The sequence below is a fragment of the Pteropus medius genome, unplaced genomic scaffold (assembly GCF_902729225.1).
Source record: "Pteropus medius unplaced genomic scaffold, Ma_sr-lr_union100, whole genome shotgun sequence".
Classification (NCBI taxonomy): domain Eukaryota; kingdom Metazoa; phylum Chordata; class Mammalia; order Chiroptera; family Pteropodidae; genus Pteropus; species Pteropus medius.
The window spans coordinates 24,901,519-24,912,748 of NW_024351073.1; the positions used below are offsets into that span (position 1 = coordinate 24,901,519).

The 11,230-nt window shown below is 51.2% G+C and overlaps 1 pseudogene; it reads right to left on the minus strand.

Moving 5' to 3' along the window:
- Positions 1 to 10,374: 10,374 nt before the first annotated feature.
- LOC120586521 (uncharacterized) lies at positions 10,375 to 10,493 on the minus strand (annotated as a pseudogene).
- Positions 10,494 to 11,230: the final 737 nt, after the last annotated feature.

An 11,230-nucleotide genomic window follows, 5' to 3' on the forward strand; every position in this document is an offset into this window, starting at 1 on the left:
ACAGACGCAGCAATGGAAAGAGTGTCTCCTTCACACTTTTCCAGAAGATTGTCCCATCCATCTTTTTACTGAGGACAAATCATTTTATCCTAAAAGGAGAAACAACTTTACGTAAGATAAATATTTCAGTCTATGTTTTTATGTGCCCCTTTTTAAAAGTATGTGTGTATACGTATACTTAATTATAGTTATATTTTTTAATGTAGTTGGATTCTTAACCCCAACTAAATACACACACACAAAATTTCTAAATTGCACTTGACTCTCCTTGCAATCTTTTTCCAAGCCAGCTTTAAAGGGGTGCTGGCTAACGGGAGGACAGCTCTGGCTCCCAACGAACTCTTCCAAGCCAGTTATGATCACGAATGCACATCCACGTAGAAATTCTGGAATCTGCTCTTCCCTAAATGCCCGCCTTCACACACATGACACTTGTCCAATCTCCCTGAGAAAGGGAAGTAGCGAGTATTTGTGAAGTTTCTATCACATGCCTGGCATGACACGAGACTAAGTAAAGCAGAAAGGAACACCCAGCCTGGGGACAGGGCATCACGGAGGCCCAGACCCGGGGCCGTGGGTGGGCGCGACGCTGTCACAAATGACATGATGTGGAGGAAGAGGACACACTGAGCAGCTGCAGCCCCCAGGATGACACTGACGGTGTGCCCGGGCCACATTAAGTAATCGTCCCCAAGTGGGGTCCCCGTAGACGCACATGGACCAAGATACGACCACAGCCCTTAGGTTTCGTGATGGCATCTGCCAATGTGGAGAAGAAAACACGTGACCTGTGGTCATTACTGCTTACACGTGCTCACAAATAGGAGGGCAACGGCCAAGCAAAGTGACAGTAAAGACAAATACTAACGAAAGGAGGCTGCCTAGGGCCATGCTGCACTCACCTGTTTCCTACAGACAGACTGACTCTGAACATGGTTCCAGTGGGCCACACGAGGTGGACGCCTAAGGCCATAGCGTGGGGCTCAGGACACACATGCTTCTGCTTCTGAAGCCGCCTGTGGCCACGCAGGCAGAGGGCGTGTTCCCGAGGCTTAGGGGGCCCCCTCCCTCACACCTCCCTCGTGACCGGGCCCAAATGCCCCGTTCTCCGAATTGCAGGTTCCTGAGTGGGTTTGGGCCTTGGGAACACCAGTGGCAAACAGGAGGTGACTTGGTGCTGGACCACACACGCAGAACAGAACCGGCAAATGTTATCGGGGACCTCGGAGAAGAAAGTCTAAGCATTGATTTGCTCTGGTAAAGGCGTAATGTGACTTTCTAACAAAACGAAAGCGAATTCCAGAGAACTGTGTGATAAAACACTAAACGGACAAAAAGGATTTCCTCTGCCAGTCTACGCGATGGGAAGACACTCTCCAGAGAGGGAGCCCCAGAGCTGGTCTCACATCTAAATAAAGGAATATCGATGAATAAAAAGAAAACTTGTATGTGAAAGCAGACAAAAAATAAAAATAACTCACAACATTGTTGACCTTATTTAATAGAGGGAAGAAACTACTTAATTTAAAATCGTGCGCCCTGCAACTCCTTATAATCAGACCAATTTGTTCTATCGGCAAGCTCCAGATCCGATCTACATTCAATTTTGGTCCAACTTTCCAGACATTAAATTGAAGTTGCACCACATTGTCACCCTAAGATGGACACCACTAACAAAAGTCACGAAAGCTTTTGAAGCTGAATTTTAAGAAGTTAGACGATCTTTTTCATAAGGTTATCGTTTAATTGCCTGAACGTACCATTATTCTTAGGCAGAGAAATTGAGAAGAGCACCGAAGAATTGAGTTATTTTATTTTCGAAGAGATCAAAATAATTTCTGAGCTCCCAAATGAAATCAAAGCGGTCACGCTAAGTCGCCTTGGGATGGCCTCGCGTTTACCATGAAAAGACCAGCGATGCTGTGTGTGCGTGTGGAACACGTTTGTCAACATAGAAGTATGTGAAATCTCAGCCTTATATTACGCTCTATTAACTAAAAAATTCTTGATATTCCGAACTTATTTAAAAATTTTAGATCACCAATTACATGACAGCGTATTTCCAAGTTTGATGTCATGTGTGTCATTCCCACTTTGCATGTTTGTTTCCATATGCAACGGGAGCAAAATATGAGTGTAACCGAGAAGGCTGCAGTCATGACCAGTGAAGGCCACGGTCCCCTCAAGCCACCGCCACCGACCAAGAAATCTCTGGCTGCTGTCTGGCACTCTGTGCCAAACGCCCACTTCTGCAGCAAATGGACGGACAGACTTCACGTCTGCCCTGGGCTGTCGGGCAGATGGCCCGCCCGTTTCCCTATCAGCGTGTGGACGCGCGTGTAAAATGTGCCAGCTCACACGCCATCGAAGGCGGAGCACAGGCCGACACCAGCTCCATCAGAGGGGCTACTCCTGTGGACATAAATAACAAAAACATCTGGCCCGAGACAGGAAGCGGGGACTCCCTGGAGAGACTGACCTCCTGCTCGACAAGTGACGATATTTATGACACGAGTCTGCCTGACCGCGAAAGGGGAGGGGCGGCCGGCTGATGACTTTTTCATGAGCTCTGTGACAACACACGCCGAGCGCCCACCTTCGCTCCCGAGCCGGCCCCACACGCCTGCTGCTCAGCACGGCCATGGTTGGGGAGGAAATGTCGTGCTTTCTTTTCCCAAAGGCAAAAACGCGTGTCTCTGTTACTGGAGCAACAGGTGGGCGCCACGAACGTTCACACGGAAAGGGTCACCGGGTTACGCGTCCCCACGCAAACTTATCCAGGAAAACAATTCATTTTCTTAACGATTTCTGCCATTAGCACATTTTGTTGTTGGCTAAGTGTGTGCTTCCATCACAGGTCAAGCCAGCGTGCCGAAGTGCAGCTGTTACACAGCTAGAGGGAGTCGGTCACAGTCACACACTGCGTGGGACCACGCGGCCACCCAAATGCGCTGGCCGCAGAGCTTCCCAGCTGTGAGCTGTCCCTCCGACCCACGCTGGCCCGGGTCCCACACATGACCATCCTTTGTAAGCACATGCCGCCTGCCATGGGCATGCTGGCTCAGACGCCCAGACGTGAAGAGCCGTGGGCTCTAACTAGCTGAATTCCACAAATATTTACTGACTGCCTTACGTGAGGTTCGGCAAGGGCTTGCCACCAAATGCGGGCACATTACTTGGGCGTGAGTGGCCCTAGCAGAGGAGGCGTGTGACGGATATTCCGCTTCGGTTTATTACCTCTCTGGGATCATCCCCGGCAGCCTGAAAACATGCTGCTTCGTCATCCTGAAAAGAGCTAATAAATAAAGCGCATGAAGTGGGTGAAGGGGGTCGAAAGGGCCACCCCCCCAGCCTGAGATGGTTAAGTCACGGGGTGTGAGGGTCCGTGTGGCGGCTCTCGTTGACGATGCAGTGTCGCACTCTGTAAGTTGTGACAAAAGTAGATCTTAGAAGTTCTAAGCACACACACAAACATTTTTTGTCACCGTGTGTGGTGACAGATGTTAATGAGACATTGTGGTGATCATTTTGCAATGCATACGAATATTGAATCGTTTCAATGTTGTACACTTAAGACTAATATGATACTGTATGTAGGTCAATTACACCTCAATGAAATATTAAAAATTAAAAAATTAAAAATTAGAACTTGAACAAAAAAATTTCGTTGTCCCCAGGGCAACAGAAATGAAATACCTGACTTAACATAGTCATTGAATTAATGTAAATGTTATAAACACACCAATTAAAAGACACAGATTGGCAAAGTAGGTTATAAAACAAAGATTCAATTGTATGTCTACAAGAAACTCACTTGATTATAACAACATAAGCAGGTTTTAAAAGAATAGAAAACATAGATTATTAAAAAAATAACGAAAGGAAAGTTACACAGATGAAGCAGTAACTTATATGATGGTAACAGGGTCAACCCATCAAGAAGACATAGCAATCTTAAATGTATATGCACCAAACAGCAGAGCTCCAAAATACGTGAACCCAAAACCGGCAGAAATGAAAGGAGAAATATGCAGAGAAATTGAGAACGATCGTGGTTGGAGCATTCCAGACCCCTCCCTCGGCAATTGATAGAACAACTGTAAAAACAATCAATACAGATGTCAGGAAGGACACAGACGCCAACTACATCATCAGCCCACAGAATCCAGTTACCACCGAGAGGACACTCCATCACGCAGCAGCGAACTCCACACTCCTTTCAAGTGGCCACGGGGCGTGTGCTAATACGGACAGTATTGTCTTAGGATGGCGACTGTGAAAAAACAGGCGGTAACAGGTGTCGCAAGGATGCGGAGGAATTGGAATCCTTGCGCCCCGTCGGTGGGGATGTGAAATGGTGCCGAAGCTGTGGGTGACAGTAGGACATCCCTGAAAAAATTAAAGATAGAAATGCCATGTGACCCAGCAACTCCACTTGCGTTCTCAAAGAAATTAAATAAAGGGCTCAGAAAGATATTTACACGCCCATGTTCACAGCAGCATTATCTGCAGAAGCCACACGCTGGACGCAATCCACATGTCCATCGCGCGGGGAACGGAGAAAGAAAATGTAAATACGTGCAATGGACTTACTCGGCCTTGGAAAGGAATGGAGTTCCCACACAGGCTGTGACACAAATGCACCCCGAGGACACTGCGCCGAGCGAAATGAGCCCATCACAAGGCAAACGGTGCGCGAGTCCACTTGCATGAGGGACCCAGAATTGTCGAATTCGTAGAGACAGAAAGTGGAGCGGTGGGTGCTGGGGGTTGGGGGAGGGGGTCGGGCAGTTGGTGTTTAAGGGGACAGGGTTTCAAGTGTGCAAAATGCAAAACAGTTCGGGCGATGGGAGTGCTGACGGCCGCCAGTGCGAACACGCCGAACACTCCTGACTCGCACACTTAAAAGAGTTAGAAAGGCAAGTTTTAGGTTATGTGTATTTTATACCACAATTGAAAATAACAGTAACAACAAAAATGTCAAGGTAATTAAAAAAAAAGAGTCGTGAGAGGTGGGAATGGTGTTCAAAGTGGTGGGAAACGGATTCGTGGTGTAGTCACACAGTCCAATTACAGTCCCAAACACGAGATGTTCACTGAGTAAAATTCACGAAAGTCCACAAAGATCCTTACGTGTTCTTTACCACGAAAACCTGAAGAAATCCTTTGATCGGTGTTCCACGCAGCAACTTAATTCTAATGGTCCTAGATGCTTCTATTTAAAATATACCATAAGTAAATTAAGTACTTCCAGTGACATTTGAGATATTTCCCGTCCTTAGGAGTAGAAAGCGGCCTTTAAAGCATCAGTAGAACCGGCCGGGGCGCCTCTGGTGGCCTGTGTGTGGCCACCACCTAATTGCAGTCACGATTAGACCAGATTGGGGAAAGTGGACAGCCGAACGCTCGGCCACAGGCGGACACCAAAAGCGAAGAGCCCGCCACATCATCTGGGTTCCGGGGGTGACAAAGGACCAAGATGCAGACCGAGGAAGCCCCTGCGTTCCCTGTCACTGCGGGTCAGACGGTGCTGGGGAGGGGCCAGACCATCCCGGTGTCCCAGAGAGCCTCGCGGGCCTCGCTCCGCTGCTCTCCCAGGGCCTGGGCCCGGCTGCAGGACAATGTGGTCTTCTCCGGGCGCTGCCCTGTGGGCTGATCGGTGTCAGGTTATGTCACGTTTTCACAGCAGACACCTCAATGCCGCTTTGTGAGCAGCTGCAGCAGGCCAGAGAGCTCAACAAACAGCCAGGCCCCTGGGCCCCCGTTTATCAAACAGCCTTGAAGGGGGTCCTCCGACTGCCCTCCGCTTGTCCCCACCCCGCCTTTATTATTTTAAAGTCCCTCCTTAGCCACCTTCCTCCCAAACGAGTGTGGTACTCCCCAACGTTCCAAAGCCCTTTGGGGTAGCTGGAGTGAGCACAGCAGTGACAGAGAGTTTCAGGAGCTCCCAGGACGCCTCGGAGACATCTTCACCCGGGGACTGGCACATCCTTGCAGACAGAACAGGACCTCTGCATCGGGAAAGGAGTCCCAGCTCATCGGGATATGAGCTTCCAAGCTGCCGAATTCAGAAGCCTTCGACGACACCAGCGGGAAAAACATGCGGCGTAGCCCTCCTGTTCAGTGGTTCAGCACAGAACATCCAACAGGATGACATTTAAAAGCGTGTGAGTGTGCACGTGTGTAGAGTGTGTGCGCATGCACTACAAGAGCATGTGTGTGTGCACATATAGAGTGCATGTGTACCTGCACATACAGTGTGTGCCCAGCATGAGCAGTGTGCGTGCTGTGCAGTGGTAGAGCGCAGGTGTGTGTCGCACGCATGCGCAGAGCCGAACGGTATGTGTGTGCGCGCATGCAGGCAAGATGCACGCGCACAGTGTGTGCCGCAGTGTAGTGCGTGTTAACACGATATGTGTATGTGTGTGCATAGAGTGTGTGCATGCAGTGTGTAGAGCGTGTGTGTGCACGTGCATAGAGCATGTGTGTGCGTGCATGTGCATATAAACATCGGCACCCTGTCTGCATGGAGCTCAGACTCCAGTGGGAAGATAGAAAACGCTTAAAAAACGAATCTAGGTGTTCGGTCGCGTTGACGTTTGCTCCCGGCAGAGTGTGGGCTGCTCCAGCCAGCTGCTGAGCGCTGCCCCTGAGCCAGCGGGACTCGTCCTGGGGCGGTGAGGGCGGGGGAGCACTCAGCAGTGTCTCCGTATCGTTTCGTTTCCTTGGAAGCCTCGGAGGGGAGCCGAAGCCTTCCTCCCTTCTGGCCACACCCGCAGATGATGCTCCCATTCCCCCGGTCCATGGTGCCGGCCAGGGGATGGGCCAGGACCAACCCCAGAAACCCTTCCTGGCCATGAGTGGTTGGTCAGTGTGGGGTGACATGGCATCAGGTACAGACACAGGTGGGTTAGACAGGTGTAGATTGGGGAAAGGGGCTGGGTTAGGGATTGGTCAAGGCCAAGGGCAATGTAAGCCGGAGAGAAATCGGGCTGGGGCTGGGTGTCCCCGCCTGCTGGTGCCCCCACCCTGTCCGTCTGCATCTGGGGGGAAGCCAGGCAGTCCCTCAAAGTAGGTTTTTGCAGGCAAAGCAGGAGGAATTCTCATCGGGATTGATTTTCCGCAGCTCCTCTTCCCCTGTATGAGGGGCTTGTCCTGTTTGGGGGAGTGCAGCCTGCAGAACATGCTAGGCGCTGTTCCTATCACTAAGCAGGTCTGTGTGTGCTTCTAAACCCCGAGAAAAGATTTATTTTCCTCAAGCTTGAATTTTGCTAAATTTTGGAATGTTTTGGAAGTCTTTTCGAAAACTATTTTTATTATGCTGCAAAAATAAACTAGTTAGGCATGGAGATTTTTTTTCTGAATCAAAATGAGCAAGCATGATGTGCACGAAGTAAAATGTATCCATTTAAGTGTGCAATTAGATGAGTTTTGACAAGTTCGTACACCCAGGAAACCACGGTCAAGATTTAGAACGTCTCCGGCCCCCCCAAATCCCTCGTATCTCATTCGGTCAACCCCGGTCCCACCCCCAGGTAATTTTAAAAATACATAAATAGCCAAACGTTGTTAAAAGCCTTACGGTCAGAACTTGTAGGTTCCATTTTCTACTTTTTTTTACACGACTTACGTTGCGTTTAAATACTTGGCCACGATGTAAAAAGGCAACAAAATAAACTAGTGTCTGAGCCTTCAGGAACTCCGTGAGGGACAGAGGAGTCATGAGAATTTGAACTAGGACATCTAAGAGAAAGCTAAAGGGCCCATCGTGTCCCCAGCGCGGCCCTCACTTGCCCCCTGTTGCTATTGTATCGTCCTGGACTATTTATAGGATCGATTTTGTTGGGCCCTAAATCAAACCAAAGCGATTACCTTGCAGGTTGTTTACCATGATGACCCTCATTTTATCCCCTTAAAGATGGGAAGCTTTTTAAAAACTTACAGGTACAACCTTTTAAAGTCGCTCAAGAAGAGTGAATGGAAGGTTAAAATCTGAGGAGCTAAAGGTGTATTTTGAGTGACAGGTAGAGCAGAAACGCTAAAACACGGGAGACTGAACGTTCGAGAAAGAGAAAGTGGATCCTTCCTGATGGATCCTACTGGTAGTTCCCACGCCCGTTTCCATAGTAGCCGTGGACAACAGACTACACTGGCCACCTGATTTGCATATCATTGGTGATATATTTACTTAAACCAGTTTGTCCAATGACATGCAAATAAGCTGTCCTTAGATGAAAATGCTAAGGCTCTCATACATACCAGACGAAATCCGTATTTCACTTAGCGCAGAACACAACACATTTACGCGAACGAGCAGCGGGGCTGAAGGGAGCGCCGGGGCCTAGGGCGAGGCGGGGGCCAGGTAGGTCCCCCCTCCTCCCACCAGGGCTGGTTAGCACTGAACCCTGTCGGGTCACTGCGGATCCAGCTCCTGGGAGCCAGGTGGGCGGCGGAGAAGCAGGCGAGCAGGCCAGCAGCCGCCACCATCCCGGCCCCCGGCGGTCACCCTCACCGACGACCAGCCCCGGAGTCCCGCCCCCAGCCGGCGTGGGACCTGCGTGGTGCGTGGACGCGCCCCGAGCCGGCGGCGCCAGGCAGCCCCTGCTCAGTCCTCGCACCCTGGGGTGGAGGCGGATGTGGGGGGAACGGCCCGGTTTAACGAAACGAAACTGCTTGCAGCCTAGAACTACTTAACGCGGTTAATAGAGCGACTACGCGGGTGGTAGTGGGCAGTGGCCTGACCGTGCGCTGCGCAGGAGGAACGCAGAATGGCCGGATGGGCTTTGTCATGTGGCTCCTGGGTCGTGATGGCCTGGGGAAACCGGGCAGTGGTGGCCTCTGGCTCGGCTCCACGTCCGGCCACCAGAGCCAGCTCCGCAGCCCCTGCTCCCATGCCCGGGTCTCCACATCCAGGGCCGCGGGGAGCTCGTCCGTCCCCAGACACCAGGAGGAGGGCGGTGGGCAGGCACACCCTGTGCGCTCCTGGAAGTTTCCAGCGTGAGAGTCCCAATGCCTATTTCCACGTATATTTAAAATATTAATATTTAAAATGTAATTAAAAGACTTAAACTCATTTTAATACTAAAGGAAGACAAACAGCGATGCCCGTCTGAGTCACTCGTTGCTCTATAATTCATTAATCTCGAGAGCCCGCTCCGTGCGCTGGGGGCGTGGCGAGACCAGCTGTGCGGTGCTGTGCGGTGCGCACGGGCCTGGCACACCTGGCACTCGGCGTGCTCGGCACAGACGACAACACGGGGGGGCTCACGTGATGTGGGGAGCCTGGAGCCCGCTGCACCCCCCATGCTCGTCCGGACGCGAGGCCCCTGCTGGCAGCCGTCAGGACCCAGGGCTGTCCCCAAGGACGACGTCCCACCCATTTGTCCCCACGCAGGTCTCACCTTAGCACTGGGGACACTCGGGGCAGGGCCTCGCTCGGCCGTGCAGGCACCCTGTGCTTGGTGGGGTGTTTGGCAGCACGCCCGCCTTCACCCTCTACGTGCCAGGAGCAGCCCCCTCCCCGGCTGTGGCAACCGAAATGTGTCCAGACATCGCCAAGTGTGCCATAGGTGACAAGGTTGAGAACCATGGATCCGGGAGGACGTAGGCACAGCGCTTCGCCCTCAGCGCCTGTCCGGCCAGTTGGTGAGGGCTTCCGGCTCCTGGAGGACGTTACAGGTGGCCAGACGGGCCCACCTGGCTGAAGCGGAGCAGAAGCCGCCCCTCATATGTGTCACTTTGGCATGAGGAGTCTTTTGAGCTACAGGTGATTAAAATCCGGCAGGTCTGGAAAAGCTCTTTGCCTTCCCCTCAGCTGACTCAGGCCACCTCGGGAGGGGCCTGTGCCAGGGGGAGGCTGTCGCCAGAGACACCTTCTCACCGAGGAAATCACGCGACAGGCAGCATTCGATTTCCGAACGTCGCCGCCTTCCTGTGAAAGCCCTTCCTCCCCGAGGGCCCAGGCCCACCCGATGAGCCTTAACGACCCCGTCAGCTTTCGTGTCCCGGGTCTCGGGGGCTCCAGTATGTACAACATTAAATTTGTTTTTTTTTTTCCTGTTAATCTGTTTTCTGCCAACTGAATTATTAGAACAACCAAAGAACCTAGAAAGGAAGAAGGGAATGTTTCCTCCCCACCATGACTTGTCGCCAAGCCCGAACAAAAAGGAGCAACGCTGTGTAATTTCTGACTTCTGCGTTCAGAGGAAAATAGACATCATTTACCCATGTCCTTGACCGGAAGGACAGATAAACATCTGTCTAATCTGGGCTTTCTCACCAGGAAATGTTAAACTCGCTTAATCTTTATATACATCGTCACAAAACAGGAGGATTTCAATGACACATTTTATTTTATTTATTTTATTTTTTTTACGCCTACAGCACCTGGTTTTCCTAGGTGGTCTCCCATCCAAGGGCTAACCAGGTCCGACCCTGCTTAGCTTCCGAGATCAGATGGGATCGGGCGTGTTCAGGATGGCATGGTCGTAGACGCAATGACACATTTTAAAGCACCCATCAATCTGAGAAAAAATAATTTGTTCCATATATACCTCTAAGTAACTTCTAAGTGAACATAAATGAATTTATTTATGGTATTGTCTCATAAAGGGAAATGTTCAAGAACACCCAAGCCAAATGTTGTTGGGGAAAGATGGCATTATAAAAACAGAGGGTCGGGAGGGAGGGGGAGAGAGAGGGAGAGAGAGAGGGGGAGAGAGAGAGAGAGAGAGAGAGAGAGAGAGAGAGAGAGAGAGAGAGAGGGAGAGAGAGAGAGAGAGGAGAGAGAGAGAGAGAGAGAGAGGGAGAGAGAGAGAGGGACAGAGAGAGAGAGAAAGAGAGAGAGAGAAGGAGAGAGAGAGAATGGAGTCACTTGTGCTAAGCCCCAGCCAGCAAACTGAGACTTGGTACCTGCCCAGCCGCAGGTTCAGCCTCTCCCAGGAATGTGACTTTGACCAGTCAGCCTGGAGTTTCCCGATCAACGCCAGGGGCGTCATCTGCCTGACAGGCCCCCTGCCCGCCCCCCCGAGGAAAGGTGACCTCACCTGAAGGAGCCCGTCCTTTACCTCCTTTCCCACCCACCATCCTGCCTTTAACGCCTCCACTTCGCACGGCTCCCAGCTCCCTCTTCTGTCCGCTGGACGGGACGACGCCCGACTCACGTGTCCTTGAACAACCAACTAGATCTCCAGGGTCGCTCAGCTAACTTTGTCTTTAACAGATTTGGCCC